Source organism: Populus nigra, chromosome 3 (assembly GCF_951802175.1).
Source record: "Populus nigra chromosome 3, ddPopNigr1.1, whole genome shotgun sequence".
NCBI classification, from domain to species: Eukaryota; Viridiplantae; Streptophyta; class Magnoliopsida; order Malpighiales; family Salicaceae; genus Populus; species Populus nigra.
In genome coordinates, this window is record NC_084854.1 from 7,497,103 (window position 1) to 7,509,303 (window position 12,201).

General features: G+C 31.7%; 1 pseudogene; it reads right to left on the reverse strand.

Moving 5' to 3' along the window:
* Positions 1-2,279: 2,279 nt before the first annotated feature.
* LOC133688512 (zinc finger CCCH domain-containing protein 31-like) lies at positions 2,280-5,785 on the reverse strand (annotated as a pseudogene).
* Between the last annotated feature and the right edge of the window lie 6,416 nt (positions 5,786-12,201).

The following is a 12,201-nucleotide window of genomic DNA, read 5'->3' on the forward strand; positions in this document are numbered from 1 at the left end:
AAACTTCATTTATTTTGGTTTGCATCCAAGAACCGTAGTTTGCAAGAGAAAAATATTATTAGTTAAACATATTAATATAAAACAACAATTTTAAAAAATAGATGTAATAAAAAAAAATTTACTATCTACTTTGCATGCGGAACAAACAGAATGAATTCACCGGTATACGTGACAATAAAACTGTAAATCTCCTTGTTCTGATCTTAAGGTGATCCAGTAGCTCATTAAATTTTAAATAAAGGAAAAATAAAAAGCTATTGAAATAAATATCAAATAAAAAAATATTTTGTGTTGTAACTTATTTTTATTCAACTTTATGCAACAACTATTTTTTATTGGGTTTGTTTGAGGTGAATTGATCGATGCTAAATTTTCGGTATTTTTCATTAAATATCTGGTTTGTTTGTTAATTCATTTTATTCTCCTTTTCTTTAAGTTAGTTTTCCAAATTATTTTGTAATTTTTTTTATGATAGAATTTGTAACCTGAGGCAACAGACATAAGGGCGTTTATTATTTTGTCCAGTTTTGAAAAACAATTGTTTAAAATTATATCTTTTATAATATTTTTAAATTGCGTTAATGTTATGATATTAAATAAAAAATATTATTTTAATATATTTTAAATAAAAAATATTTTAAAAAATAAAGCAATATAATTACAAAAACATATTAAAATAACGTCAATTCGCGTCCGCTGAAGCCTACACAATCCACGAAATGTGTTTGAAGAATGCGTCCGTCTCTAACCCGGCACTACTTTGTCCTTTGTGTATTAATTTCATTACACTTCTTCTTCTTCTTCTTCTTCAATTCAATTCTTAATACACCAGCTACTACTCTTTGTTCTTTGTGTATTAATTTCACTTCTTCTTCTTATTATTCCAGTATCATATCAAATGCAAAGGTAACGAGCGTATTTTTTACTTAAAAATATATTAAAATAATAATTTTTTATAAAAAAAAATATTAAAAATATTCTTAGATACCAAGATGAAACATCACTTTAACAAGTTTCAAGTAATTATTAATGAAATGACTGCAATGGGTATTAACTTTGATGATGAGATACATGAATTATGACTTCTTAAAAGTTTATCAAACTATTTAGAATGTCATTGTCTAACTCAGATGTTCTAAACGAGGAGATGAGAAGAAAGACATTGAGTTGGTATTCTCAATCACTAATTATTAGTTTGAACCGGTTTGGAAGGGGAAAAAATCAAACTGAAATTAATTGGTTTAAACTGGTTTTCAGTTAGATTCTGTTCAAAAAAATTAAAAAAATTAATTTAATTATTTATTTTAATTCAAAACTACAAAAAATTATCAGCCCTAAAAGTGTCTGTCAGTGATACAATGAAGGAAGAGGGGATGATGTCAAGTCTGCGTAGCCCTAATGGGCTGGGCCACACACGTGTTACTATGGCAATTACAATGGGAAGCAACTTTTCAAGCTGTTTGAGGTGTGAAACCATTGAGCTCATATGACCTTGACACAACTACTCACCGTTAATGATAAATTAGAAATCACTCAATCAATTGTTTAAAAAAATCAAATGATATAAAATATTAAAAAATATTAATTTAAAGTAAAAAAAATAATTGTTTTTAAAAAACGTTTTTGAAATGAAAAAATAAATAGAACCAATATCTCAATGCTTGTTATATATTTGTGAGATCTGCTACCAAAGATTCCAAAGGGACCAGAACCTTCAGATGCATAGGAGAAAACACAAGGTGCCATGGAACTTGCTGAGAAAAGAGAATCCAGAAATGACTTTTTATTAAAAAAAGAACAAAAAAGAATTAAATCTCACTCAGGTTATACTAGAAATAACTAGATTTCTCGGGTTTGATTAGACCAACTGCAACTGCAACTCTGGTTTTTCCTATGTAAAACCTGGCCAAGGCCCCGGGTTGCCCAGGTCAATCCACCAGGCTGGCCAGGTTTTACAACAATGGTTCTAACCATCTAAATCATAATAGAAACTGCACAGATATAGAAAATCTTGCACGAGGTAATGATTTATGCAGAGAATGCCATGACATAATTCTAAAAAGGCTTTGGCTTCTGAAACATAGGAGGATCACACTTCGCAATAAAAATTATTAAAGTATTATAATAGAATACAAAAGTTTAAAATTCAAGGGTTTCTAGCAAATTAGACAAAGCTACTATTATCTACTCGGAACATGGAACTATGGACGGCATGGACAAGCTGCCAAAGCATGTTACATCAGATGCAGAAGGGGGGGAAATTGGTAGGCTAAAGCTATGATAGTTCTAAGAAAGTATACAGGAAGCCAAAAAATGTAAAATCATAATTTCCTCTCACCAATAAGCATTGCACGGCCAGAACTAAAATAGAGCTCACGCATACATGACTGCACACCAGATAGAGCCAAACTAGGAAAACTTAACACTCACACTGCTGTCTTGTGCAATTCAGCAGCTCCGTGAGCAAAATGGCACCTTTGACCAAAAGTGCAAGACCCTTTGGCAAAATTGTCACACAACTTGGTCTTATAGTTGCTTCCTGGATTGGCATGCCCCCCACGGCCCCCAGAAGTTTTTGCAGCGGCTTTTGCTGAATTCACCTTTACAAGCTCTTCTACCATCTTGCTAGCTTGGGCAATCTGTTCAAATGACCCCTCAAGTTCGATGTTCTTGAGATTTGGATTTGTTTCATGCTCCTTAATAGACAACTTGACTCCTGTTCGGTTGCATATCTGTATGGAATGCACACCACCCTTACCAATGATGAATGCAGCAAGGAAGGCATCGACACTGATTCTTGTAGTGGTGGCAAAGACACTAAAGTTGGTAGCAGGGCCAGGAGGAGGTTGCTCCACACGACCACCCAAATGTCCAAAACAACTCTAATTTATTACATAGCACGTGGATTGTTGTGAGATGGAGCAAAATCCTTGCCAAGTTCCAACTCACCACGCGCAAAACAACATTTATCACCAGATTTGCAACCTTCAGCACTACTGTATTTGTTACATAGCCGGCCTTTAACAGCAGACGAAGCAGAGCCATTAGGGACTGGCAGTGGGGCCGCCAAACTTCTGGATGGTGGGGTGACATTAGGTCCCATATTCATCATCTGGGCCACAACATTGTAGCCACCAGGAACATGGTGGAGAAAGTGGCAGCTCTCACCAAATGGACAGCCACCAGTGCTGCAATCCAAAGCATAACAAAAAAAAAAGGTTCAGTAAGTCAATCCATCATCTGCAATAAATGATACTGCTTACATCTAGCAGCTAAATACTAATCAAACAATTAAGCCCTACAACTATCATTTAATTAAAAAAGATTGAAATGCTCGTCTACAATCTTATTCTTCTAATTATCAACTGCAGATGATAACCACAAAGCAATTGACTTTGATAAAAATGCAGATTCACATGATGAATTCTGTATAACAGCATCTCCAAATATTGGGAATGAAAGCAGAATAGGCTACCACCTAGAAAAATGATATACTGAATCAAAATTCGTTAGGACCAGAAATAAGAAACACATATGAAGTGATGTTAAACTAAGACTCCATTATACCAATGAACTAAGGCAACAAGACTCCAAACAGGAATACCTTCATCACAGATTATAAGATAGCATAACATAAACTTCAGTGGCATGGATGACAATATGGCACTCATAAAATGATACAACTCGAGATAATTGAACTTGCTGCTACAGTAATACAAGTCCGTGCCAGCAACTCCATTATTCTAAATTTTTGACACCATACCGAAAGTTTAACTTACTTCAACATAATCTAATTTATTTAATAGGAAGTTGTGTTCAATCCATAACCAATAAACTTTAAAATGGAAAAAATAACATTAAATGTTATCGTTGTTAAAGTGGCAAGGAAAGCCAGAGGACATTACTTGGGTATAGAAATAAAATCAATATCCAGAAAAAAAAAGTCTTACATCAACTGTTTTCCAGCAAGCAATTATCTTTTTTATAGTTCATAAGTAAAACAAAGTATCCAATGAAATTCCATTAATTAACTTTGTTTGAACAAAGCACAGTTATGACTAAGTACCTGTATAACAGCTAGAATACCCACTTCATTAGCACAGTACACAACTTAAATTGTGGAAAAACAATTACAGTAACTTTTAAATATTAAAAGATAAAGGATGAAATTTAAGATACTTATTTAGGTGAGAAAATTTGAACCTGAAAAACTTGGTGCATGGCTTCAATTTGCTTCCTACACAAGTTGATAAGGGGTTCATTTCTATTACAAACATTAATTACTTGTTCTCAGTTAAAATTTCTCCAGATTCTTAATCTACTTATTCTAGAATATTCCCAAGTTTAATACCAGTAGGATTCACTACAAAACACCAAAGTTTTTTAGAATAAAATTGTCTAACTAATATAGAATGCATAGTCTATAATATAGATGTACATTGACAAGTACATTCCAGCAAATTTTTATCACCCTTATGTAGCATCCACTCATATGGGTAACCCTGTTTTTGTACTTCACAAGTGAACTTAAGTCTCCAATGATGTTTATGGGTGTTTTTGTTTTGTTGAGATTTTCGCTTAGTTTAGGGCATGTTTGATTGAGGTGAAGTTAAATTCTGGGAGATGATTTGATTTTTATTTAGCCAAAAACATTTATATTTGAGGCTGTTTGATGTTAGTTATGTTTAGAGGAGAAACCAAAAATCTCTCTCAAAGCCATTGAAGGATGCTTGGGTTAATTCTATAAAATATATTACTCAAACAAAGGGCAATGTTTTGACGATGAGTAACAGTTCTTGAGCTTTGGGGATAATTCAATTTGAGTGTTTGTATGGTTTGAAGTGTTTCATTTGCAGCCTTTTCACCCTATAAATGAATGCTACATTATCAGTGCTTTAAGTATAACTTGTAACACAGGTAAAGTTTCTCCAAAGGCTAAGATTTTGCATGTTCAACGACAGTTTAAAAATTGGATTTCTCAAGGACACCAACCAATGAGGTAGTTTCTGAAACTATTATGCCAATATGCAAGCAGCAGCAGAAGAAGAAGAAGAAGTGGGATAAGCAACAGAATCATAACTACAATCAAAGCTAACGCAGGTAATTCCTGACTCAACAGTCCTACCAGTGAAACAGCAGCAAAGGTTTGACATACAAGCAGGCAAAATCACAACTACAACCAACGTAAAAAAAAGCATAACCGGCTAACCCCCAAAACAACATAATTTAAACATTCTAACAGCAATACAGAAGCATAAATTATGTATAAAAAAAACCCAAAAAGAACAAAACAGTAAAGATAACAATCAACCAATCTTTCCACAGAATAAAAGCTTCATTATTGGCATTGACCTAAATTTTAAAACACGCAAATGATTAAAAATTTAGCCTTAGAAACCAAACAGACACTCAAAGAACACTTGAGGCTAAATTCTTCCTTAAAACACTGTGAAAGCTAACAAATTCTTAAAAGCTAAGACGCATAAATCCACAAAAAGTTAAAAACATACATAAAGCATAAACAAATCAGTAAAACACCAAAAGAAAACCAAACAACATGAAAAGCCCAGATACCAGTTAAAGAAATTAACTGGCTAGATCTTGAGATTAAGAGAAATAGTAAACCTTGCTTAGATTTCTTGAATCTACCAAAGCCATTAGTTTTGAAGTCAGGCCTCCCTCTCTTTCTTGTATCCATCATCGATTTAAATCCCAGATGCAAATAAAAATGAATAGGAAAATCCCGATCGAATAAAGAATTGAAAGAACTGAATCTGGTAACAGAATAAAGAACAGGAGCCAAAACCGTGACCCTAGAGAAGGATTTCTTTCTAGGGGAGCAGGTTAAGCTGATAGGGGTCGCAGAGAGAGATGGAGAAGTGGAGGGTGAGAAGCACTGATAGCTCTGCTGTCAAGGGTGAAGATTATCCATCGCTAATTATATCCTATTCGTTTTGAAACAGGTTGACGAAATTCAGTGGACTGAATTGCTAGAGGTTTCATGGGAGAAACATGGATTGTGACGAGGAAGAGATACGGTGCAAGGGTACTTCGAATCTGTCCGACGAGGGCATTGGGTTCTTTTTATGGGGTGGTTTGTAATAGTGTTAAATGTGCATGATATGAACACTTTGGCAGGCTATTCAAAATAGTGCCTACGGTGCTGGCAGCCATACCAACAGGGGAAGAAATTGATAGTGTAGATTTGTGCAGTTGTAGATTCGTCAAAGAAAAATTGACAATGCAGATTGTTGATGAACATGAACTGAACGATGGACTGTTCAGGCCACGCAAGAAAACTCATCAGGAGGATAGGCTGACAAGAACTGGAGCTGTTGCGGAATTCGGCAGCGCAGACATTGGCATCTGCACGTAGATGCGAATTCGGTAGCGTAGACATTGGCAGCCTGCATGTAGCCGCGAATTCAGCTTGTGCAAGTTGTTGGTTTGACTTGGCACGATCTGAAACTTGGACGAAGAACTGTCCAAGGCATGCATATGACGCAACAAGAGCTGGCAGTTGGGGCTGCCAGGTGGACATGCAGAATATGGGTTAGTGACAGTTATGGATATCCAAGATTATGGGATCATGGGGGCTGAAAACGTGGGGGCTGACCAGGGTTGCTCTCAACCCACTAAGATCATGGGGGAAAACTACCCACTACTTAGTTCGAATTGAATTTGGCAATTTTTATATCTTATTTATTATTTATTAGTTTTAAAAAATATTCATTTATTCCAGTGTTCATTGGATTGGAATTATATTTTTCATCCCTACCCTGCTTTCTTCTTCTACTATTTTTTTACTATAAAACTTAGTCTAAAGCTGACTAATTATAACAAAAACTAAATGGTATGAAGAAATTATTATAAATGAAAAGACTTTTTACTATGAATTGTAATAGTAGTTTTATTATCAATTTATCTTTTTGCGAAACATTTTTTTGATTGATTGTGTTTTTTCTTTCTTTTCTCTTTCTTAACAACTAAAATGCATAATTATCATCTCTTTCTTTGTTGTTTGCATAGGTTAGGCAAGGGTTGTCAAACCCAAGCACCTTGGGTTTGACAAACATGTCAGATTCAAGCTTCTTAGATCTGAATACCACAACGGACCCAAGGCTCTTGAGTCTAGCATGACCACTAGACCTAACAGGCTTGGGTCTGGCTGCCACGCCAGGCCCAATTGTCTTAGGACTGGCATGACAACCAGACTCAAGGCTCTTCGGTCCGGCTTGATCGTCAAACTCAAAACACTTAAAATATTTTATATACTCTTAATATTTTTTTTACATTTAATTTTTTTATTATTGACATGCTACGAAGCGCGAGTTAATATACTAGTTAACCCTATAACAAAACATTATGCTTGAGTTGGCAAATTAACCCTGTAACAAGACTGGGTTCATTAGTGTTTTCAAATCATTTTAATATGTTGATATTAAAAATAAATTTTAAAAAATAAAAAAATATTATTTTAATGTATTTTCATCTAAAAAACACTTTAAAAAGCAATTGCTACCATAATACCAATCAGATTTTGATTGGAACATCATCTAGCTGGCCAATCTTCAAACTTGTAAAAAAACTCTCGTAGCCCAGGTAGATTTAAAAGTATGATAAAGATTATTTACATTAGCATAACAAAATAATGTAAAAAACAAATATAAAAATAATTTAAATTTAATAAAAAGCAGATTCAATCATGAACCTATACTTAAGGTCTATTTGTTTTAAAAGTATGGTAAAAATTATTTGTATTAGACATGACATGGCTATATCACTTTTTTGCTTTAGTAGTATTTGTAAAATGTTGATTTATATAAAACACCCTTCTTTTTTGCTCAAGCAATAGCACCGCAGTGATACTTTAGGGCTATGAATTAGTAGTAAAAAGTTGTTATGTCATTTACGTTATAGACAAGGTAGATTTCAACTTTTTTTGAAAATTCTTGGAAGAACTTGTTATAGTTGATGTGGATAACTTCATTGCATTATTGTATAATGTTTTTTATCTTTCTAATTTTTCTCCTTTGCGAGTTAGAAATTACTCTTGGGAGGCTACATGAACCAGGTTTATGTTTCAATGTACGACCTTACCATGTTTCTGCTTTAAATGCATATGATCTTCTCAATCTTACAAAGACTATTATGAGATTTAACTGCACAAAATGGTTACAGCTGCAACTCCTGTAACAAACATGGCGATGATCAGGCCTTGCGTATCTTCGCCATGTTTAACCATGTTTAACTATTCCAAGATGCCTATTACAGGTATATGTATAACCATATAGGCTTGTAGCCCACAACAACACAAAAATAAATAAATATGAGAATTAAAGCCTACAACAGTTAGTTAGAAAATAAATGATAGAATTAAGGTGTTGTTTTGTAATTGGTTGTTGTTACAACAGTTTTTCAAAAAATAATTTTTAGAAATGTTAAAGAGCTTTTATGAAATATATATATAACTGCTAGAAAATTAATTCCAAGAATTTAAAAAACTACAATGTAGTAGGTCAAAAATAAATTATTATTGAAGATAAAAAGTTTAAAAAGTATAGGCATTACCTCACTGGTATATGAGTAATTAAAGGTTTTCTTTTGCACGACTTAATCATATGTGGGCAAGCTTATCACCTTATCCTTATTAGTTACTAGCCCATATTAAAATTTACTATATAAATATTAAAAGATCTTATTTTTTTAATGTGAGATTAGAAGCCTATTAATACATATATTTTATGTTCATAATGAGAAAGTTGTGTCTTTTCAATATGAGATAAAAATCTTTTAAAATAATCTCTCAAATTTCATTTTTACAACAACCCCCCATACATTTCAAGAGATTTGTTTTTTAATAAGAATATACTTGCTGAATTTTTATCGATTAATGCATTTAACTTGGTGCTTTTTGGATTATGAACCAAATCATAGAAAGAATGAGATTTAACATATATAGTTATTGGTAAAGTTTTTAAATTCTATGAATAAAAAATTCTTATTGTAAGTTAGGCGTCTCACTAATCAAATTATACTCCTATAATTTCTTGTTGTTTGATCGATCTTACTCTCATAAGCCACGCGTGCGCTTGGTTATTCATGAGTGTTGTAGAGATTTGCTAGTATCTTATGGAAGCGGCCCCATTCCACACTTATATAGATGATTCCATCAAGTATTCACTACAACTTGAACACTATCCATAAGCAATGTGAAATTCATTAAGAACTTTTTAGTTCATCATCTCTTTAATTGCAAACTAGTACTATCCTCATATCATATAAAATGACTTGTTTTATAGTGCTACAGACCACAAATGACTTTGTTATTACTTATATGAACTTAATTCATGGGATCTTCAATCACATATGTTGGGTTACCATCATTTTGATTTCTTACTTAACATTAGTCTTATTCCCCTCGATATTTTTAATATCATCTTTCTACCAACTAGTTTAGTTAAAGAATTGGCCAAATTCATTTTTGACTTCACATAATCAATTGAAATAATTTCACCTTTTAGCAACTGTTTTATAACATCATGTCTTAATTGAATATGTCAATTTTTACTACTGAAGAATTTATTCTTAGCAGTGGCTATTACCATTTGGCAATCACAATGCATTGATATATAATGTGTTGGTTATACTCCAAATGGAATTTTAGTTAAAAAATTCCTTAACCAATCAACTTCATTTCCTACTAATTTTAAAGCTATAAATTCTGACTCCATGATAGATTGAACGATTAAACTTTGCTTGAATGATTTCAAAGACATTGCATCACCACTAAGAATAAACATATATATCAGTGTGGATTTAATCTCATTTGAATTGGAATCTAGTTAGCATTGATGTATCATTCTAATACAATAGAACTACTATATAAAATATCATAGTCCATAACACCTTTCAAATATTTCATTAGTTGAACTATTGTCACCTAATGCTCATGATTAAAATTTTATATATATCTACTCAATCTACACACAACGTATGTTATATCAGGTCAAGTGAAGTTCATCAAAGGCATCAAACTCCTAATAATCTGAGCATACTCAAACTGAGCAACAACTTCGAGTGTTAGCATTATAAGAAGTACTCACAAGTGTCACATTAAGGTGATCAAACCTCTTGAAAAGCTTCTCTATATAATATTCCTGTGTTAATATTATATCATTGTCTCTCATTATAATTTTAATAACTAATATTACACTAGCTTAAGAGATGTTCGGTGCTATGCACGACATTCATATGAGTACAAAAAACAAGCATATCATCTATATATAAACTAATGATCACATATTCATTATCAATAGACTTAATATACACACATTTATCCATACTAACCGAAGAAAAACATCACTCAAAACAACTCCATCAAATTTCTCATGCCATTAAACTTAAGAGCTTGCTTTAAGTAATATAAAGACATTTTCAACTTACAAACTTTATTTTTTCGTTCAGGAACTAAACAACCTTCAAATTGTAACATATATATCTCTTCTTCTAAATCATTATTTAGAAAAACAATTTTAACATCTATTTGATCCATATAAAGGTTATAAATTGAAACTAAAACAGTTAAAACTCAAATTGAACAAATTCTTATTACAGGTGAAAATATGTCAAAATAATCCACATTTTGTTTTTGAGTAAAACTCTTTGCAACCAATCTTGTTTAAAAAATATTTTTTCTAAAAATCCATTTGCAACAAATAGATTTTGTATTTGGAGGCAAATCAATTATTTCCTAAGTTTGATTTTGTATATGCAAATCAATTTCAACTTTAATTGCTTCTTTTCAAAACCAGAATCAGAAGAAGAAATAGTTTCAGAGTAGGTCACTGAATTCTTATCTACCAAATAAGTGAAAAAATCATTTCCAAATGAAGTTTCTTTCCTTTGTCTCTCACTCCTTATTTTCTCAATGTGAGTTTTATCAATTTTGTTACCATTAATAGGTGCATAACAAATCTTTTCTCTTAATGGATAAACATGTTTAAAGAATCCTATAGTTTTTGTTTCAATAATACTATTACAATCCAACATATCACTTTTTAATACTAAAAACCTATATGCAACATTATTTTCAACATAACCAATAACCAATAAACATACAATCATAAGTTTATAAACCTATCTTTATCTTTTTTGGTTCAGGTAACATAACCTTAACTAGACTCCCCCATATTTTTAGATATTTTAAATTAGGATAATAATCATTCCATAATTTATTAGGTGTTAAATCAGTTTTCTTATAAGAATTTCTATTTTATAAATGACATGTAGATAAAATAGATTCACCCCGGTAATCAGATGCTAAAGAACTAACTAGCATAACATTTATCATTTCTTTTAAAGTTTTAATTTTTTTCTTTTAGCTACCCCATTAGACTCAGGTGAATAAGGTGGAGTAACTTCATGTATTATACATTTCTTTTCACAATAGTCATTCATAAAAAAAAAAGAAGCTCACCTCTCTATCAGATCTAACTCATTTGATTTTTTTTATTTAGTTGATTTTTTTTACTTTTATTTTATATAATAAAACATGTTATAAGCTTCATCTTTTCTTCTAAGTAGATAAAATTTTGTATATCTTGAAAAATCATATATGTGGGTCACATAATATTTCCTACCTCATCTAGTCATAGTTTATTTTAAATCACCTAAGTTTGTGTGTATTAAGCTAAGTAATGTATTTTTTTTAAAACAGATGCATATATTTTCTTAGTAATTTTAGTTTCAACACATATTTCATATTTCTTCATAGATGAAAAGTTTAAACCATAAATTAAACCAAGAGAATTCATTTTTTTAAGATAAGATAAACTAACATGTCCTGCTCTAACATGCTATAAATCAATAGAGTCAAGCAAATAAGTAGAAAAAAATGCATTTGCATTTATTTCATTAGCAACATTGAGTATAAAAAGTCTATTGTTACAATATCCTTTCCTCATAAATACATTATTCTTAGTCATTACAATCTTGTTATATTCAAATGACACTTTTGTTGTTATCCACTTTTGACCCTATAAAAAAATCAAGAAAAAAATAGAAAAAAAATTCAAAATACAAGAGAATATACATGAAGAAAGCCTAGAAGATTGTTCAAGTCGGTGGTGAAAGACCAAAATAACAAGTGAAAAAGTTGGAGCACCAACATGTATAAATTTGATAAAATTAGCAACCCAA